This window comes from Mastigoproctus giganteus, chromosome 10 (genome assembly GCF_048544385.1).
Source record: "Mastigoproctus giganteus isolate SK-2022 chromosome 10, ASM4854438v1, whole genome shotgun sequence".
Taxonomy (NCBI): domain Eukaryota; kingdom Metazoa; phylum Arthropoda; class Arachnida; order Uropygi; family Thelyphonidae; genus Mastigoproctus; species Mastigoproctus giganteus.
This window is the reverse complement of record NC_143584.1, coordinates 188,427,368-188,450,572: the sequence shown is the minus strand read 5'-3', so window position 1 is coordinate 188,450,572 and position 23,205 is coordinate 188,427,368.

Genomic DNA, 23,205 nt, shown 5'->3' with positions numbered 1-23,205 from the left:
AAACAAACTATGTAATGGAATTACTGAAATTGTACCCTGCTGAGAGCTTCCCCGTTGAAATTGAATCAGCTTTCAGCGGGAAGAAAATTGAAAGTAACTGGCAGATTTCAATGATGCTTACCAGTCAGAGGCTATACTCCAGTTTAGGGTACATCTTGTGTTTTGCTGTGTGATGAACAGAAGGTTGCATGAAGGACACGAACTGAGAAAAATAGTTGCAATTAGAAGGGGAAAAAAAACAATTATAAAAGGGGTCATGTTTTTAATAGACTTTCATGTGTGTTTAGTGAAAAAAGGTTAGGTTTTCACATGACTTCAGGAAGGATTTAAGCAAAAACTGGTCATTGGCCACAGCCAGGGAGCACTGCAAACTGGAGTTTTATCTAGTCAGATTGCCATGACAAGTGGTTGTACATTACCAATTAGTTGCTTCAGTTGAAATATATGTGTATACATTATTCAAGTTGTACAGAATCACAACAAATTAGTATTTCTAGAAATGTATGCAAGCTTTCAGCAGGGTACTGAGTGCACTTTGTTAATTATAAAAAGATCTAGAACAACTCCATTTAAATTTCTTTTAAAGTACATGCAGTTTTTTTTAACTTAGATGAAATGATAAAATTTTTCCCTTCTTTCAATTGTGACCATTTCGGGATTGCAAAAAAACAAAATATATGTAAATAAATACTTGTTTTATTGCCACCTATGATTTTTTCCTAAAGTTTAAAATCTTTTATCTATCCTCTCAGTTTTGCTTTAGTTAGTTATTTATAACTGATAGGCTTCAATAAGGAGAGTATTGTCAACTGCTCTCAGCTGATAGGCTGCAGACAAGTAATCATCATCATCATTCAAATATGTTATATGCTGTTAATGCCAGATTTAAGGAGGCTGGGGCTCATAAATTCACAATATTAAGGAAAAAACATGCTAAAACAAAATTACATAAAAATGGGTATTTACTTGGCAATAATGTGTTGCCGTGATATATTTACAAATCCATTTAGATACAGTACATGAAAAGAGCAATAATTGCTGTAAATGAAATGCAGTTAAAACCCATAAAAGTTCACTCCTTATAGTGTGTTGTTTTGGGGAGATATGACTCTGAGCCCATGAAGCAACTGCACCACTGTGCACTGGTAAATCTGGCTTTGTATTCTAGTGTACAGGTCGCTACAATAGTACAAATCATTTACGGTCTTTCTCTCCCCCCCACATACTTATTTTTTTATTTTATTATTATTTTTATATATTTTTTTTTATTTATTATTTTTTTGGCCAGTACATGAAAAGCTTATGGCTTCCTTGCACTATATGGCTAGTACTAATACTGTTCTGTTTATTTTAGACCTTTAGCCCCAACCAGACTAAATCCCTCTTTCCTCTAATGCTTGCTTGACATCACTTTTTTTCTTTTCTTTTGATCTGCCTATAGACCTATTAGTATTCGTTTCTGCTTTGAACATATTTTTTAAGTTATCATATTTATATATAATTTATCATAATGCAGATGTTTAATCCCTGCCTCTCCTGTTTGGTCTAAAACCCGATTTTTCTTCCTCAAGGTTACACTGAACAATGTCTCCCTTCTCTGTGATACATGCCATGCATAATTTTACCTGGTGCACTAAGGTGAGAAATTCCTCTTATCCACATTCAACTTTATTTCTCATTTTATATATTGGTGCAATTAATACCTTGCCCCAGTCTTCCAGAACTCGCCCATTAGAAAACGACCTATCTCTTAAGTAAACTTTTCTCAGGAGAGCATAGGAGATATGAGGTTTCCTGCTCCTTAGATAGTCTCTGACTCTTCAGTAACCCACTAAGGTTAGATAGCATATTTGATTTAAGGAATAGGTAGCATATTTGATTCCAGTGTACTTTCTCAGCTTTGCTTTGATTTCAGTTATGTAGGCCTGCAGTGGTTTGGGATCTGGCTAATTATATTTGTCTGTTAGTAATTCATGTATGCTTACTATATACAAAAATTGAATCCATCAGTTTCATCCTTTACCCTTTTGTGTTTTTGAATCAAATACAGTATACAAAAATGATATTGCATTCATTATTATGACAAAGTTGGTAATCTTTGATTGGTGATTTTAATAGTTTGCTTGCAAATAGAGAACCTTCCAAAAGTGAGAATGCACAGGGTAAGAGGATACTAGTATGTTTTTTTTTTTTTTTTGTTAGTTGTTGGTGCATCGGCTTCTGTGGCCATATTGCACCTCCCAAGGTTTTTGCATTTCTACTCTGATCCAAGCCCGAGGCGGGATTCGAACCCGCGACCTTTGGATTGCCAGGCAGGCATTTTACCCACCCAGCTAGCCCGGTCGACTATTAGTATGTAAATGGACAGCTGATTACTAAGAAGCATTATTCAAATGCTTTAGTTTGTACAGAAAAATCCAAGTTAAAACATATCTATTTCTGTATTTGCGAGTTTTGTAGCCAGTATGGCAACAAGAGACTGTGTAAATAAAAATGACATATTTTGCTACATTTGTGATGACTTTATTGTAAAAAAAGGATAAAAAAATGACAGAATTTGCTAAAAAGACATTGTGTATATATTTAAGGATGAAACTTTGCAATCATGAGTGCTGCACAAAGTTTGCAACATTTATGTTGAACAGTTAAGGAAATGGAGTCAAAGTAAGAAGTCTCTGACTTTTGCTATGAACATAGTCTGGCATGAACCAGAAAACCACCACAGAAATGATTGCTATTTTTGTTTATCTGAATTGCAAGGCTGTAACAAACAAAACAAAACACCATTTTCTATTCAAATCTGCCAACTTCTGTAATACCCGTGGACTTGACCTGTCTACACTGTCTCCATTAAAATTGTATGTGATGAAAATTGCACTTTAGTACAATTTTTTTTTTTTTTTTTAAACCTGTGCTCATATGAGTTGGTGCTCCAGATTGGTATGTCAGATGTGTTTCATTTTCTTTCCCTGCTACGGTTGACCTGATGATGTGGTGGACGGTGGGGATAATTGTGCTGAGTTTAGGGGTGCACCTATTGGAAGGGAAAAGGATGGAGCAGTTGTTCTACACAGGTGTCTTCCCTACGAGACTGTGTACCCCATTCATGTAGATACTCATGGGGACCCTTCCCACTTTCACCATCATTTCTTGAAGAAAAGCGCAAAGGAGTGGCATATAAGGACACAGTATAAGCTCGATGCTTTAACCGGATATTCTTTATTTTTAATTTATAAAATTATGCATTACATAATTTTATAAATTAAATTAACTTCTATTATTAAATATTATTAAATGAACTTCCATGCATTACATATTCTGAATGTAATGCATATAATGAACAGTGACTATTCCCAGCTTGAAGTGTCTAAACTTCAGCAGTTCACACAAAATAAGCCAAATGAGCGGTTTAGATTTTCCAGAATCTTCTACAGTGACCTGGGGAACAAGATTCTAAAGTAATAACCTTCTCTTCAGGATTTCATTTTCCGATAAAGACACTATGAGAAGTTCCTTTTATACTTATCTCAAGAAGATTTGCATGTCTATATTGCAGCAATAGTTTTGGATTAATGACAGCCTTAGGAGCTCCAGTATATAAACCAAATGAGCAGAGAATTGTCACAGATTCCTCCAAAACTATCCTGAAAGGCATTTTCCTTTGTAGAGAGCTTTTATGTTTCTGTTTCAATTGTATAGTTAGTTAAAGGAAGCATATGAATATTTCAAACTTATTAAATTTAAATATGAAGCACTTAATTGATTATTTTTTGGAGGCTAGAGGGTTCTGTGTTGTATTAGCAGTCAACTTAAACTAAAATTCTGTGTTTCTTATGTGAATGGAACAGCAGGTGTATGAAGTCAGCATTGGACAAGGAAGCTGTGGCCATGCAGAGAGAGCCTTGTACCAGAATCAAAAAAAAAAAAAAAAAAAAAAGAAATATTATATGTTATATAATATTAAATGTGAAAGTCTGGCGGACCAAATGAAAATCCTATTACCACCACTTCATATCAAATTAGAATTAATATGAAGCAATTTGTAAATGTTTTAGATAAGAATTTTAATTGCTTTAACTGTTGCTGCAGTTAATTTCCAAGTTTATCAGACTCAGAGAAGGCGTTTTTGTTGGGCCACAGATAAAGTGAACTTGTTCACTTTATCTGTAGTTTGAAGGATTGATGACTACGGTTGAAAAAGAAGCACGGATTAGCTCAGCAATAGGCAGGTCAGTGTAGGCAGATAAGTATTGCTCACAACTTCTAAAAGATGCAACGAAAGTATCATTGAAAATATGCTAATAAATTTCAAAAATTAGGATGTAAGATGAGCTTGAATTGACTTTCACATTGATTTTTCCGGAAAATATTGGTTCTGAAGAAGTTGAGTAATTCCAAGATGTAAAGGAGGTGGATAGAAAATGCATCCAGTGCAGATGGAATGTAAACCTGAAAGCAGATTACTGCTGCACTTTGAAAAGGAAGTTATCTTTTAATGCATAAAAGAAGCACAAAGTATTTGAGACCAAAAGACCAGAATTTTTCCCAAGAAATCTGGTGAATTTGCATAAAAGTTCACTTTTGTATTAATATTCTTCGGTTTTCTTCACTCTAATTGAGTTCTGTCATATTGGATGTAAATTGTTATTTAGATAAATTTCATCAAAATTACAAAAAATAAGGAAAAAGGTGCTTTCCTTTTTCCATTTTATGAAAAACTTTAATTATAAAAAATAAAAAAAGATAGCTTTTGAAATCAGTGTTAGGGAAGGTAATATTTTAGAAGAGAAACTCCATTCTAGAAATTTTAATTGTGATAGCCTTTGTTATAGATATTACTAATAGACTGCAAATGATGCTGCTGGTATGATTTTATAGAGCTTCACTGAAATCTGTACCTATTTGAATAGTTAACTTTCTGTAAGAATCTTAAGCAGAATTTCAATTTTACAGTCTGAGTGCACTCTATAATTTAGCATTCATAACGTACATGGAAAAAGAAGTGACACAGCTGTGATTGATTACATGCATAAATTAATGTAAAAAAAAAGAAGCAAGTACTAAGAATAAAGCAAATTAGATGATGCAAACTTTTTTTTTTTTTTTTTTAAGAGGAATTCAGAATGAACATTGTGACCTAGATGAGGAGATTTATAAACAATTATGGTGCAATGTAACAATACAGACTGTTAATAACATTTTAACAAACTAGCATTAAACATGTATTCCATTCACTGGTTTGTAGACTGTCAACAATTGCTATCTGCAAATATTAAGGAAAAAGTGATTGTGCACTCTTAGATTTCCAAATAGAACACTCAGACAAAGTAAATTATCATATCACTTCCTTAAACTTGTGCAAAGTTTAATAAAATATACTTTACCAGGTGAAATATTTAATTAGGTTTATTGGTATGAAAGGAAAAATTCATACAGTTAGACACAAACGCCCCAATAATTAACTAAATAAGACTCAAAACAGCTCCAAAACTAAGTTTTGAATTTTTTAGTTTTGAATTTGTTGGAATATGTCTTCAGACCCTTTCCTATTATGATTAAGTTACAGACATCTAAATCCAAGCCCCAAATGCTGATTTCAACATAGAAATTAGAATGTAGCCAGTTTTATTTAGTTATTGGGTTCTGAATGTATCAATTTGTCCTTTCATATCAATAAACTAATTAAATATTTCACATTGTAAAGTGTCATTTATTAAACTTTTGTGGTAGTATTTCCACAATGTTCTTCTTGAATTCAATTAACTTGTAAAAAGTTTAACTAGAAAACCTTCATTGGAATTTTATTGGTATATGAGTTTGCAAGTTTGGGAATTGTTGGTTTAGGAAACTTTATGTAAATATAGAACAAAACAAGTTCATTATGTATCTGTTATTTATGCCTTGTATCAAGAAGCATGTGCATTTTGCAGTGGAAATAGGCAGACTTCAGAGGGTGTTCATAAATGGTCTTTCACAAATTTCTGATGGATTCCAAAATTAAAAAAAAAAAAAAAAAAGTATAAACAGAGTTCAAAAATGCTATTAGTTTGTGTTATGGACAAGGAAAAAAAAGTAAGCAATAAATGTTATCACATGTGAAATTTATTACTCAGAAAATAAGTGCTCAAAATTTCTTCCAGCTTTTCCAATACATGCTTTCCCATATATTGAACTAGTGAATACCATATGCTATCAGAAATCCTAGGCATTTATTATAAATTTCCATTTGTTTGTAATAAATTTAATGTAATAAATAACTTTTGTCATTTATAACTGAAACAAAGTGTTTTTCAACCCATGTTTTTATGAATTTTGTTTTAGTTTTGTGCCTAGAATCCATCCAGAAATTTATGAAAGACCTTTCATGCCCACTATGTTTATTAGTGATGGGCATAATTGAGAGGTCATAATTGGATAATTATGGCCAGTAATTGATTATAAACATTTTCATAATTGATTGTGGATTTTTGATAATCAGATAGAAAGGTATAATTGGAAATGTGGCTGATGCAGGGGAGGAACACAGAAAGAGAACATGAGACTGTTGTGTGGCATAAGTCAATGCAGAACTTCCGTTTTAGTTTTGATAACATTGGTTTGGTTAGGTCTGTTGTCATTTCTTTCTTTTTTTTTAATTTCATAATTGAATATTTTAATAATCAAAATAATTGTGTATGGAAATCATTTGATTATGCCCATTACTAATGTATATTACTTATGCCTGGCCATTTTTCAATATGTATTTTGTTATAATTTCATATCATGAAAGCTTCATGTTATTTTTTCAAAATTAGCAGACAATAATTATACTAAAGTGAACAGTAAAGCATGATTTGTGAAAGACAGTTTGAGTATTGATATATTTTGTTTTATTTAATATAAAGGCAGATAATAAAGACTGTGAGGGGCAGTGTACTATACAAAGTCTGGGGTTCATATTTTGGGAGAGAGAGTAAAAACTAACATCCAGGGCCCTCAAATTTAAAAATCTACCTTTCTGACTGTTTATTGACTATTTATCTAGAAAAAATACTACGTGAACAGAACACAAGTTGACTTATTGAACAGGGATGTCATTGCCTGATTTAGCAGCAGTATTTATTATTAAAATTACAGTGGAAGCCAAAATAATTCAACAGGAATGTCATAATATGTATGTCTTTTATATTACCTTAATTAGTTTCTGAAAATAGCAATAATCTTTGAGATGTATTCTATTGTAAACAAGAGGAGACACTCATGAAATCATCAAGAAAGCATTTTTCTTGGGGAAAAAATAGTCTGAAGCACTTGTTTTTGTAGTGTAAACTAACTACTAAATGCAGTATAATAACATTACTTGACTTAAAACTCAAAATGAGAAATCTGTCATGTAAATACCGTACTTGTTGAAAGTTGGATACAACTCAGGGCAATTTTTTATAAATTTTTGTTGTTGCTAAGTTGGACAAAGTTTTTTTTTTTTTTCATTCATTCATATGGAATTGATTACATGGGAGGAATGTAGAGCATTTATAACAAAAACATGTACAGGAAGTGATCTAAAAAGGTTGCCGCCTGCAAAATGAGAACTGAACTGGAAGCCACAAATTTGCATCAGTGGTGTGCAGGAACTGTTGTTACTAAAACAAAAGTGGCAAAACTGTTTAATGATTCTAATGATTAAGCAGTTTTGTCACATTTAGGTGGTATAATTATAGTGGATAAACAGGAAGTACAAAACTGTATTGTTTAAGGTACTGGTGCACCAAAGGTTTTCCTATAGGAATGGAAGCTAAGCATAAGCATGATTGCTTTGACTTCAAGGATTATTCAAGAAAATCACTTATTATTTTTATTTTTTGATAATCTTTATTGGGGAACCGCTGAAGCCTTGGCAACCTTGATTTAAGGAAACAGAATTATACATTTACCTGCAATTTCCAGTGGTTGCAGTATTCAAATAATGCACAGAGAGGGTACCTTAACTTTGATTCAGTAGTGAAGACTTGTTACTTAACACTGTATCCTGTGAATGTACAATAGATATATATGTTGTTTTTAGTAATGGAACAAAATTCATGAAAATTTTGTAAGACATTTTATAATTAAAAAAAATTCTAATAATAATTGTTGCCTTTTACCCCTGAAGATGATGAAAATATCCAGCTGTTAGCAAATTTTTTGCAGTTCTTTCAGTGGTGGAATTTTACTGTACGAACAGAACACTCAATGAGTGAAGAATTTTTTTACATAAAAAAAAATTCTGAGTAGATTGCATAACTTTGTAGTTGCACAAAGAAAGTTGATGGCTACAGATTATTTTTAGACTGTTGTTGATAAGCAATAATCATGTGCAGCAGGACTTTGTAATGCACAAAGTAAGTAAATCATGCTATTATTTTTGAGGCAAACTTTGGTTGACGCACAATGATTTGAAAAATTAAAGACAAAAATTTTGTGAATAATTCTATCGAGCTTTATCAACAGAGAATGTTCCTTAGTTCTACCTACTTATACATTCTACCTAAGTTTTCTATAATATCTTTATATAAACTTCTATGGGTAACTTAATAAAAGCATGTCAAATAAATGTGATACAGATGTTCAATTTCTATGCATTTATTAATGAACTGTGAATCATGATTGATAAATTTTACACAAAGCAAACAGTCAAGCCTTCAGAAATTTTCAAGCTCAAAACTTTGAATGTTTCAAAGCTAATAATGTACTATTCTGTAGTAGTGCCTTAAATTTCTAAACATTGAATTAATTTCCATCTAGGTTGCCTTTTTTTTTTCTCATTCAGTAAACCATGCACATTCATTGTCACTTTGTGTTGTAATTTGCTTGTGCCATTAATAATTTGATTTGTCTCATAATCTAACAAACCTATCTTGATAGTATCAATATACAGCATATTGCAATGGGTAGACACCCTATTATGTTTAAAATATAGTGCAATCTCGATTATCTGGGGCAGATTAACCAGGATCTTTATGGCCCACAGATGTCTAAGTTAGATAATATAAAGAAGTACTTGGAATTCATTACAGGTGTGGTTTGCATTTTGTAATATATGGTTAATATATAAAAATATTTTTTTTTCTTTTTTTTGCATCAGTGTACATCCATCATGCTAAAATAGAAAAGGGTTGATTTTTCTATTGAACAAATACATCATCTCATCAATAAACATGAAAAAGGTGCTAAAGTGTCAACTTTACTGACTCTATTTGACTACTGCAACAAGGCCACCCTCACTGATAATATTTTGAAATTCACAGGAAGTTAAATAAAGAATAAAAGTGGTTTCTTTTTGTAACAAATTATATATGTCCATATTAAATTTTATGTCAGATCTCACACTTTAGTATAATTTTTTAAATACAAATGCAGTAATAGCTATGTAAATAAATTTGTTTTTTCCATATTTACAAGTTTTTCATTTTGTGGATTATCCACAGGTTCAGTTATCTGGGCAAATTTATTTCCCATCCACTCTGGATAATTAGGAGTTTAATGTATGGTGCAACGACATGTTACTTTAAAATAGATATCGTAACTCGGAAATTTAATTTCATTCAACAGCAAATTAAGCATCACGTGAAATTACCAGTCAGATTGTCTAATCTTCAAGCTTTCTGGTCACATATCTGTTTTAAATCACACACAAACTCTTAAATAATTTCTCCTATTTGAACCATTCATAATGCTTTAATTCTTAATTACTGCCAAACACCTCTGAAACACTTCTCCCAATTCGTGTGTTACTGTCCCATCAATGTACTCCCACTCAGCCTGCTATTCAGTGATCACTGAACAAACACAATGGCCTTAGTTGCTAATGCTCCTAAAAACCAAATAACAACAGCTGATAAAATAACCAAAGAAAATTTTTGAGCAGTTGCAGTTGTGTTTTGTACAGCATCATAAAGTTTTTTTTTTTTTTTTTGTTTTGTTTTGAATTTTAAGTGTCTGAGATGCACCACAGTAATAAAATGTTTTCAGTTTAGGGAAACACTATACCCACATGGTAAACAAATTTAGTTTATTGAATTTCCTGATAAAGTTACAAATCCTCCATTCATACTCACTTATTAACATTTTTCAGGCTACTTGGCCTAACAGTGTAATACCTTAATTTAAATTATTAAGTTAATTTTAAATAATTAAAATTTAAAAATTTAAATTCAACAGGTGAATTAAGTGTCACCTATGAAAATTTTTGTTGCTAATGCTTCTTGAAAAAAGAACAAAACTGAAATAGCTCTATTGCTAATAGCAAGTAAATGTTTTTGGAAAGTTTATTTCCTTTATTTTTAACTACAGAATGTGCTGTTAAGGTTTATTGGTAGGTATTGAAATACCCTGTATAATAAGTATCACTTGAAATTAAAAAGCATTGTTTTTTTACCATTTTCAGTAATTCAGGAATATTTATGTAATTATGAAGTATATTTAATAAATTAAAACATAACCATGATACTTAGCCTAAATTGATATGCATTAAAGAATAAGTGCATGGTGCCTGTAAAGTATACTGCTGATAAAATACGGGATTCGAGCCCGTGTCCACCAAATACGGAGGATGCGGAAAGGTCAGGGAATGACCACCACATATCCCCGGAGCAATATGGCCTTAGTTGCTAATGCTCCTAAAAACCAAATAACAACAACTGATAAAATAACCAAAGAAAATTTTTGAGCAGCATCTGGAAGTACTGGTGGGGTAGTAGTCATTGGATTGATCATTGTACAAATACTGATTATAGCAGTTTACAAGATTATTATTTTACAAGAATGTTCATAAGCTGATTTGTTTGTTGTGAAAGCTGAAAACCCAGAATAGCTTACAGGTAAACCCTACTCCCTTTGCCTTGAGATTGGTTAAACACAACCATGATTGAAGAAGTCTTTGAAAATTCCTACAGTTTCCAATTAGATTCAAATCCTGACCTCTCTAAATGAGTGGTAAGTAGTGAAATTGTTGTGTTGTCACGGAGGACAGCACTGCAGAAATAGTTATGTACTAAAATTAATGTTGTGATGGTTAAGGGTTCAAGTAAACTTTGGTTTCATAAAGAAAGTAATATATTTCTCTAATCTTATATTTATTTATACAGATATCTGCACATAATTTTGAACATCTGATTTTTAAACTGAATGTTTTTTAATCAGTTACATATAACAATTCACTTAAACTAGTAGGGAGGTTCTCAAACTTCCCTATGGGTATATTTTGTTTTGTGCTGGATTTTCAACTAATAGAAAAGAATTTTAACTTTGATTAAACATTTCTAATTTAATACATATCTTGCATTTCATCAAAAGATAAATGCAGAAATGTGGCAATCAGAGGCAATCATAGAACCAAAAAAGCCATCACCTAACATTGTTTTATCAATGAATACATTGACTATTCACTTCTTCAAAAATAGAAGCCTTATCTGGGTGATCTCAGCATGCTGACTATTTGGAACCTCATCAGAGAATAGGAAGGAATATCATCCTTCTCTCTGAAGCACTATGGTATTGCTATGGTTAGATAATCTTTGGCTCATGGAGACGTTGCTTGTTAAATAGAACCATTTATAAGAGAAAGTGTTATTCAAGACCTTGTAACTTATTGCTGATTTATGATATACTATCTGGGTTACTCATTCTTTTTAAATATATGCATAAAATTATATGACCTTCTTCCATAGTGCCCCCTTATTCCCAATGTTGATTTCTGTAGTATTTATTAATCCTGTGTTCATTGCTTACTGAATGTGTTTATCAAACCTCATTCATTTATCCAGTAATGTACTGTCCGCGAGGTGTAATCAGAAAGTTTGAAGATTGACTTGTATCTTGAAATTGGGGCATATAGTGAGTTGCAACTTGTCACAACATGCTCAGTGGCTCATTTAGACATAAAAATGCATGAATCACTATGTATCTGCAGTCAGGCTGAATAAATAATTATATAATATTATATATGTTTCATATAACTTATATGCATACACACAGTGATCACTGAATTATGACCACCCCATTAGTAATAGACTATGCCACATAGCTAATAGCTTCGTATGCTAGACCAATGGTAATTTGCATATGGTCATGCAAGTTGAAGTGATAAGACAGTAGTTATGGGATATAGTAAAGATATCATGAATTTCAAAAGGGCATGATTGTGGGAGCTTGTGTGTCATGTGCTTCCATATTGGGAACAGTATTTCTTGTTGATTGCTCACAACCCACTATGGTTAAGGTGTACAGAGAATAGTGTCAAATGGGTCAAACCACCTACCCCCAACAGAACTGTAAAGGATTATGCAAGGTGGATGTTTGTGGGTGAGTAAAGGGTGCAGCACATATGGACTTTACGGCAGGTCACAGTGTATGGACTTAATGACAGGACAGTTGACATAACAATACAGTATGGGGAATTCAAGAAGTGTTATTGTGGGAGCTTGTGTGTCATGTGCTTCCATATTGGGAACAGTATTTCTTGTTGATTGCTCACAACCCACTATGGTTAAGGTGTACAGAGAATAGTGTCAAATGGGTCAAACCACCTACCCCCAACAGAACTGTAAAGGATTATGCAAGGTGAATGTTTGTGGGTGAGTAAAGGGTGCAGCACATATGGACTTTACGGCAGGTCACTGTGTATGGACTTAATGACAGGACAGTTGACATAACAATACAGTATGGGGAATTCAAGAACAATATTCTAATTGATGATGTGCTGCACACTCAGACATGTGGGGTTCTACAGCAGTTGACCCAAGAGAATCCTCTTGTTGATGGCAAATGCTGTGGTGTCAAAAACACACTGGTAGGATACTGGAGGACTGGAAATGAGTGCACCGGCCAGAGGAGTCCAAATACCTGGTACAACACACCAACAGACTCCTCCATGTGTGGCACAAGCAACACAAATCCATGGACCCATTATGCATGGTGCCCACTATCCAGGCAGGTGTTGTTGGTTGCTTAATATGTGGCACGTTTTTCTGGTAAGAACTAGGATCCCTGGTGTGCATGGACCAATATATCACTGGTAAGGTCTACCAGTAGCTCTTAGGAGACCATGTGCACCCTGCTGTTGTATTTTTTTTCTGGACGGAAACAGGATCTTTCAAGACAGTATGTCATATCATGGGGCCCACACTGTGCATGAGTGGTTCAAGGAACACAAAAAAGATATCCATTTTGATTGGCCTCCAAATTTGCCTGACCTCAATCCAGCTGAACAACTGTGGGATCCTTGGACTCAGGGGAGATTCCCATGGACTGGAGATGTGCAAATGTATCCCCAATTCACAAAGGAGGATCAAAGGGTGACACGAGTACAGCCCTGCTAGGTTAACTTCTGTTCGGAGAAAATAATGGAATCACTGGTTAAAGCATTACAGGATCATCTAGACAAGACTGCAGTAATAATTCAGACACAGTATGGGTTTGTTAAGGGGGAAAGTCTTATGTGACCAATTTGATTGGATATTATGATGAGGTCACAAAGGAACTGGATGCAGAAAAATAATTTTGATATTATATAGTTGGATTTCAGGAAAGTTTTTGATACTGTTACACATGGAAGATTACTGTAAAAATTGGAGCAGTGTGACATTAAGGGCAAGAAGTTTTCTGAGCAGTGCAGACAGGCTGCCAGAGCAGATCATGGTGTCTTATCAATGATATACAGGAATTTTGCCAGCAGGGATAAGGAGGTTATTACTCCTTTGTATAAGGCAATGGTTAGGCCACACTTTGGGTACTGTGTACAGGTCTGGAGGCCTCATTTTAGGAAGGATGTAGAATTGCTAGAATGAGTACAGAGTAGGGCAGCAAGATTGGTGAGGGGGAACAAAGGGGTGCTCTTATCAAGAAAGGCTTAAGTTCTGAAGATTGCAGCATCTGGAGACTGACTATGCACCTGCAAGATTGAAGTGTATAAGGCCTTGGATGGTTTGAGCAGAATCAATGCTGATGGGATTCTTCCTCTTGCTCAGATTATGAATCTGAGAGGGCATAAACTTAAATTGAGAGAGACAGTTGTAGAATAGATGTGCAGAAATTTGCCTTTAGCCAGCAGATAGTTGATTGCTGGAACAAATTTCCGTCTGTGGAAGTTGATAGCTTAAATAAATTTAAGGAAGAACTGGACAAACTTTTGGAGTAAATGGATGGGAGAAATGGGAAGTTGTTTTTTTTTTTGCTGATGCCGTATAAGCTTGCTTTCTTGCATCATATGCCTCTGCCAATGCTAATGTTTTGGAATGCGAAGTGAGGCATATGGACATTAACCTGTCATCTATTCTGACACTGAAAATGCCTTGCAGGCAGCATGACTAAAGATCCCTATGGATGTCTTTAAACATCTAGTGGAGTCAGTGCCTAGGCAAATAGCACTGTTATCTGTGCAAATGATGGCCCGACACAGTATTAGGTAGGTTGTCATAATGCAGTGATCACTCAGTGTATTATATAATATTATATGTATATATATTTTTTGGCTGATGCTGTATAAGCTTGCATTCTTGCATCATTTTCCGATACTAATACTAATTAGAACATTTTAAAATTGGTGATTTTACTGAGCATCAAATTTGCATCAAAAATCCATGAAATGTCATTTTATGGAGTTGGTTCCAAATCAAAATGTGCAAAAATCTCCATCCAGCAATTTTTTGCAAAAATATTCAGGTGTCTTCACTTGTGACAATAGCTTTGAAGAAAAATTAGCATTAGCAATAGTAGAGGCACATGATGCAAGAAAGCAAGCTTATACAGCATCAGCCAAAAAAACCCCTTCCCATTTCACTGATCCATTCATTCCAAATGTTTGTCTAGTTCTGCCTTGAATTTATTTAAGCTGTCAACTTCCACAATGACAAATGGCAGTTTGTTCCAGCAACCAATTACCCACTGTCTAAAGGCAAATTTCCACACACCTATTCTACAACCGTTTTTCCTCAATTTGAATTTATGCCCCTTCAGGTGCAGAATCTGACCAAGAGGAAGAATCCCATCAGCATTGAGCTTGCTCAAACCATTCAAGGCCTTATACACCTCAATCAGATCACCTTGCAGGTGCCTAGTCTTTAGAAGCTGCAATTTGCAGTACTTAAGCCTTTCTTCATAAGAGCAACTCCATTTTTCTCTTCACCAGTCTTGTTGCCCTTCTCTGTACTCGTTCTAGCAACTCTACATCCTTCCTAAGTGCTAAATGCTCTGTATCATTCCAGAACTTTTCGGTGATACTTGCTCTGGTTGCCCTTCAACTTCAAAAAACCAGTGATTTGATTGCTTGTGATCTTGATCTGATTGGAAGTGATTGATGTTGAACTATCCATGAAGTTGCTAGTGAAAGTGATATTTCTTATGGGGCATATCAGCCAATTTTAACACAAGATTTGGAGCTGCAATGTGTTTCAGCCAAGTTTGTGCCTTTTTCTCACTGGGATTGCCATGTTTTAAAATCCAAAAAGGACACTAAAATTGATGGTCTCCTTTTATAATTCAAAAAATTTTATAATTCAAAAAAGAATTATCTTTTACAGAATGAAATATGAATTTTGGGTATATAATATAATTATTAAAAAACCTTTTCTGTAAAATATTTTGTAAATATGTATATAAATAATATTTAAAAACAAGTCTACATTTTGCAAACAATGCATTTCTTTGATTCATTTTATATTTTTTAGTTACAGCATGTTTGATAAAGTTACGTTTTCCTTTATTTGATATTTCAATATTATACCAGCACAGTGAACAATAGACACGATATCTACCTTCACTGTTCTTTTTCCCGCAATTCTGAGTACAGTGCTGATAATTTTGGCAATTTTAATGTCAGTGCACAATAAATAATAAAACACTAAGCATAATACTCAAACCAACCAATACCATAATGCTAACACTAACTGTCAGTACATGTCAAAGTGCATGCAGTTACTGCAATGTCCACAGAAAGAAGACTACATTGTATTAGTCCTGTGTAGGTCCATTGTATTAGACCCACACCTGACCTGCACTCATAGTAACTGGAACCACACCTGAATCTGACTTTCACTGTTTATACCTGCAAATAAACAAAAAAGACAAACTAATAGAAGAGGACTTGAAGAAACAAAATGGTGCAATTTCTTGTTTTCCAAGGACAACAGAGAGTGAATGGAAATTATAAAATGTCTATTTTTTGAAAGATGTTGAGTTGAGATAGAGAGGAATAGAGGAGGGTGGATAAAAATATTGTTTTAAATCTAGAAAATTAATCATGCCTAATAAGTAAAATTTTTTAATTTAAAAATATCAATAGTGGAGTTGTTTCAAATTGCACAATAAAAATGCAACACACCTGATAATTTAATTAATACTACTTAGAAAAAAAATAATAAAAATAGTTATTTCATTAAACTTTTAAGCTCTTTGACTTTCTCTCTTTGCAACTTGACTTTCTCCAGTCCAACTTTCCTAACAGTGAGGTAATTTTCCTTGGTGATTTTAATGTTCACAACTCCAGCTGGCTTCTGTTTTCTAGTCACACTGGCCAAACTGGTCGAGATGCTGAGGCTTTTGCAATTACTAATGACCTTGCACAGATTGTTTATTTACCTACAAGAATACTGGACAATCCTAACCATACAGCCAACACGCTTGATCTTTTTCTCACAAACAACCCGTATAAGTACGCGGTCGAAGTGAGAGGTCCTTTAGGCACCTCAGATCACAACTTGGTAATTGTCTCTTCTCCAATGGAGCCTTTATCTCATGGCTATTCCCAACCTTGTACTGTTTGGCATTACAAGAATGCAAAATGGGATGACCTGTGAGATTTCTTTTCCTTGGTCAGATTACTGTTTCAAAACTTCTGATGTCAATGTTTCCTCAGATCGCGTCAGTGAAATTATTCTTGCAGGAATGGAATCCTTTATCCCACACTCCACTTTAAAATCTCGTCCTTTATCCAAACCTTGGTTTTCCAATAAATGTGCTAAGGCTGTTCAAGAGAAGAACGATGCATATCATAATTGGCTTGTTTCTAATTCTTCAGTTTCATTTTCTGCCTACACCAAAGCTCGTAACAATTGTAAAGCAGTTATTAATCAGTCCAAACTAGAGTTTGAACAGGCTAAGAGTAGAAAACTTGCTTCTTGCCCTAATGGTAGCCGAGCATTCTGGTCTCTTGCCAAAGCTATTGGCCGCAACTTTTGCCCATCTCTGTCCAAACCAGATGATTCTGTTGTCACTTCAGCCAAGGATAAAGCTGACCTGCTAGCATCCAATTTTCCTCCAACTCGTGTATTAATGATCTTGGTAGAACACCTCCCACCATTCCCAACACGCTCCATTCAAAGCCTCCTGTGGTCTTCCGTCAAAAGGATGACGAATCTTGATGCTAAGAAAGCTCCAGGTCCTGATGGTATTTCTTCACTTGTTCTCAAAACCTGTGTTCCTGAACTTACTCCTGTTCTTTGTCGCCTCACTTTCTTATTCCAAAGGTGTTTTTCCTTCTGCTTGGAAATTTGCTCATAAAAAGGGTGACAAATCCCTCCCATCCAATTATCATCCCATTGCAATTACTTTTACTCTTTCTAAAGTATTGGAGAAATCAATTAACCGCCAACTCTTAAACTACCTAGAAACCTTCCATCTGATCAACGATTGCCAGTATGGAGTCTGTCAGTGTCGATCCACTGGTGATATTCTGGCTTATGTTACCCATTTACAAATTCAATGGAAAAGTTTGGGGAAACACAAGCAGTTGCTCTTGACATCTTAAAGGCTTTCAATTGTGTTTGGCATAAAGGTCTTCTAAACAAGCTTCCATCTTATGGTTTGCCAACTGTTTTTTGTAATTGGTTATCCAGTTTTCTCTCTGATCGCTCACTGAGGGTGACGGTAGATGGCTCTTTGTCTTCTAACTTCTCCGCTAATGTTGGTGTCCCCCAAGATTCAGTTCTTTCCCCAACTCTTTTCCTGTTGTATATTAATGACCTTCTTCCATTGACTGGAAATCCTATTCATTGTTTTGCCGATGATAGCACATTGCATCCCACCTTCCATTTTGAGAAACCTTGCCCTGCTCAATCAGCTTCAACTTCTCGAAAATCTGCTATGAGAAGCAGATTTTCAGGTAATTCTCCAGTGGGGCAAAGACAACTTAGTTGATTTCAATCCTTCTAAAACTCAGTCTTGTCTTATATCTCGCAAAAAGGATCTTCTGCTCCTATGCTTATCGTTGGTGACACTCCGATTTCTAGGCAAAATGATATATCTCTTTTGGGGATTACCCTGACTTCTGATCTTTCTTGGCACAAGCACATTACAAATATTGCTTTCTCTACATCTAAAAAACTTGGTTTTCTCTTTTGCTCTCGGTGTTACTTTTCTTCCAAACAGCTGCTTACTCTGTATAAATCGCAAATCCGCCCTGCCATGGAATATTGTTCCCACATCTGGGGTGATGCTCCCAAAACCGCTCTCAAGCTGCTTGATTCCATTCAGAAGAGGGCAGTTAGGTTAATTAATGATTCATCTCTAACAGAGTTTCTCCACTCGCTGTCTCATAGACGTACTGTTTCTGCTGCATGCCTCTTCTACAGATATTTCCATGGGCCCTGTTCTTTTGAATTGGCTTCTATAATTCCCGCTCTCTCTCTTTCAAAACAGTCCGAACATGTGCCGCCACCAGCCAACATTCATTTACTGTCCAACTTCAAACTCACAGAACCAACTTTTCATCTTCCTCGTTTATTCATTCAATTGCTGTTTTCTGGAACAACCTTCCTTCATACGTATTTCCTGAAAATTACAGTCTACAGAAGTTCAAGTCCAATGTCAACAAATATCTTCTTTCATCCTCTCAACCTCCAACCCAAGCACAGTACTAAGTACTATAGGTTCTAATACCCGTGTTTGGGGTTTACATAAAAAAAAAAAAAAAAAATATTGTGATAAATTACATAATTCCAGAACTGAAACCGCAACTTGACCCAACCCACAAACTGCAAAATTACCTGAGACCTGAGCCAATACAGAACTCTACTGTATGCACAAGCATCATTGTTGGTCTGTATGTAATTCAAATAAATTGGATGAGGATGAATTTTAGAATAAACATGCTTGGAATGATGAACCTAACTTTCAGGAATCTGACAATTTTTGCAGTAAACACTGTTCACTTGAATTTGTTTATATTATATTAACTTAGAAAGCCAGACAACTGACTTTCAAAGGAGATGCCAGTTCAGAAAACTACGCTGTCTGGCTTAATGCCAGAAATGTGGTAACTCTAATTTTCACTGATGATCACAGAGAGTGGCAAATTCTTGAATGTTAAGATCTTGTCAATGTGCTGCTGGACTCACACTTTGTTTCTTCCATTATTATTAGTGATGAATCATGAGTGCATGATCCAGAAGACAATGCCCAGTTCTATCATTGAGAGACCATGTCTGAGGACCAAAAAAAGAGACAACCTTGATCAAATGTGAAGATCATGCGTATATTTTTTAACGCTCATGGCATTTTTCATTATGAATTTGTCTCACATGATCAAAGAGTGAACAAGGAATACTATAAAATGGTTCTGTGGCAATTGTGCAATGCTGTTTGGAGACTGCCTGGAAAAGTGGGCTTCAAGGAATTGGTGCTTGCATTGTGACAATACTCCTTCACACTTACCATTTTCCCTTCAAAAATTTCTTGCAAAACACTGGATCACTGTGGTTTTCCATCCTTACCAGATTTAGCTTTCAGTGATCAGCTCCCTCCCCACAAGCTGAGAGCTCCTTTGAAATATCAGATTTAAAATGACTGAAAAAATTATTCAAAATGCAACACAGAAATGCTGCCAGAAGTAGCAGAAATATTGGAATCAGTATGCTGTATCAAGGAGACTACTGAAGCTTATCAGCTGAATGGCTGGTAAGCTTCATTTCTTAAATACAGTGAAACTTCTCTAAAGCAGACACCACCAGGAATAAACTGTACTATACAGAGGTGTCCTTTGCTTTGCAGAAGTCAATGTAGCCAGTTTCAATAATTCAAAAAAAAAAAAAAAAAAAAAAGAAGAAATTCGGTGTAACTGGTTACTTATTCAGGGCTTTTTATTGATTATCAATATACATATTTGTATTTCAATTAATTAACTTTTAGTAAATAACAATTAACTTTTAAAAATTGAATATAAATTGTTTTGTTTAGACATGAATTTAGCATTTTCATTATGGATAATTAGATCACTTACTAGTGATATAATTATCTTTACTAGTTTGTCTATCATTTTTGTTCACATTGAATTCTTTTAATGTAATAGGATATGATTCCCCCCTTAAATTTCTGCAGTACAGATCATGTCACAAACACCAAGAAGTATTATTTCTTAAAAAATTAACACTATCAGTGTAATGCATAGGAAAATTTTGACCAGCATTCCAGAGGGAGAACCTGCATACGTGAACATACTTCAATAAAACCTTTACATGTATCTATTTAAATAACTGCCATTTCTCGCTGCTTAGTGAACATGGTATGCGTGGACATAAGAAAATTGTCATCATCACTAATTAAAAGTGCTGGACACCACTGTCCAAAGTGGTTAAGAAAGTAAAGTCTCACGTAGCATTTTTATCAAAGTATTTGTGGACATGGAAAATCTCCATGGGCTACTAGTCAGAAATTACCTATGAAATCTATAGGTAGAGCGTTATTTTATTTTTTGAAAGAAATGTATTACAGCTGTATTTTCCCACACTTTATTTTGTGCAGTCTAACGCAAACTGAACCTTGTATAAAGACTTTCTACAGTGCAGTTCTTTTTTTTTTTAAATCCTGGCAACATATCTAAGTTTGGCAATTTTATTGCTTTGCTAAGTGATGCTCACCATTAAACTGCATTGTATAGTCCAAATAAATTTATAAACATTTCTTACCAGCAGTGTATTAACATGTTGATCGCCATTGGCTCCACAAGTAAACCATGACTATCACAAGTATAATTAGTATTACTGCAATGACCTTCACTTGCTTTCATTGCAAATTCTGTTGACCTGTGAAAACATGCATATACATTAAACCCTTGAAAGTGTATGGACCAGGAAGGTTGAAAATACAAAAAAGATACCTATTAAAGTGTCTGCATACATATTAGAGCATGTCTATTTTGTAGAGATCACTTAACACAATTTCTAATATTTCTGGTGTGACTCAAGCTTGAGTATCCCTTTTAGAGAGGTGTCCATTAAGGAAGGTGTCACTATTAGTTCAGTCCCCTAATTTTTTGATCATAAATGTTGTCACTTCAACTTATTCACAATATAATGCGTGGCTATAATTGGAGAGAATTCATGACATGCCACTACCATTTTGCCATTCATTTTTTCAGTGGACAGGAAAATTATTTTCCACATCATTGATCAAGATTTATATGCAGAATGCCATTCTGGAAGGGTAACAAATTCAAATAACTTTTTGTTAGATGTGCTATTAACTTTTTTGTGAGAAAATTGATAGGAATTTTGACAGCTTCCTGTTACTTATGAGGACAAGAAGTTACTGTGCTAAGTTTATGGGGAGTTGTCAAATAGTGTTGCAAGAGTTAGAGGATAGACAAACCTACAACTCACTCCTTAAATGGGTAGAAAAAGTGCACTGTTCTCATTTCAAACATTTTATTGTTAAGAGCAGGTAGCTTGGTTGATAGAGAATATCACTTTGTGTATATGATAAAACTATCAAAATCATTATGATAGTTGCTGCATTAATTGTCTTGTATGTGCATGGGCATTTTTTTTTTTTTTTTTTTTTTTAAGCTCTTTAGTACTCAAAACCTGCTTTGTTTAGCTAGCAGTAACTTATAGGTCTGGTATTGTAAAAGTTTTGGTATGTGAATAGTTTATTTAGAATGGACCCATGGATCAGGCCATGTATAGTTATTCCCATCGTAATTCCTGGGTCAAGATACTCATTTTTGAAACTGTTAGAATGATTGCCGTATGGCTTGATTACTGTACTTTTGTGTTTATATTTAATATAATGAAGATAAACTATCAGCATGAGGCCTTCAGCAACCCCATGTATTATTAGATGTGTTATTATATTTAAACAGTTTGACTCTGTGAAGAGCAGCAGTGGCTTGTGGCCAGATTGTAGTGTGCAGCCACCAGCAATAACCTATTTTCAATTATATTTTCATGCATGTGCTGGAGTCCAGCCATAGATGTCACTGAGTGATACAGCTTGGTTGAGTTTCAGAACACTTGCAACTCAGTAGTTCAGTAAATTCTTTGTTAGATACTGCAATTAGTTGTGCCTTTACATGGACAAGAAAACTTAAATTATGAATATAGTTTGGTTTTAAATTTTAAAACTGTTACTTTTAATAATAATTATAGGTAATGATTGTTGAAATTAAAAAGTTTTGAAAATTACAATGCGAGTTACAACCTCCACTTATTTAATAAGTCCATTGGCCAATTGCACAATGCCAGAACTGGCAATCATTGGATGTTTAGTTGGCAGATAACTCTTCAGGTTATTTTAGTGATTCTTCTGGGATTTAGACCTGAGCTGGACATGGCATACCAAAGTATTTGCTCATTAGAAGGGTACCAATGGATAATGATCAAAAACTCCATTAGCATCTCTTGAACACGATTCCCAGAAGAAGTAGCATTGAAATATCCAAATATTTCACATGAAGGGTCTGAGTCTGTAGCACAAAATGCTCCTCACACCATCATATCACCAGTCAAATTGTAATAGTAATAGCCATATAGTGCAAGGAAGCCACAGGATTTTGCTGCACTGGCTGGGAAAAAAAAAAAAAAAAAAAAAAAACCAAATTATTTGCTTCCCTCCTCACATAGGTACCTATCCAGCTGACTTTTCAATTTATTCAAACTGTCAGTCTCAACTACCTGTAAAGGCAACTGTTCCAGCAATCAACGACTCACTGGCTAAAAGAAAACTTTCTAGTCTAAACCTCTCCCCCTGTAATTTTAATTTGTCTCCCGGAATTCTCTATAACTGTGACAATTCCATTCGTTCATTTTATTAACCCTTCTCAGAGCCTTATAAACCTCAATCAGGTCACTTCTGAGGTGACTGGTTGCTAAGCTCTGTAGCCCACATATATGGAATCTTTCCTCATATGGTCGCTCTTTTGCTGATCTCACCATGTGAGTTACTCATCTTTGGACCCTTTCAGATGAGGTCTCCATA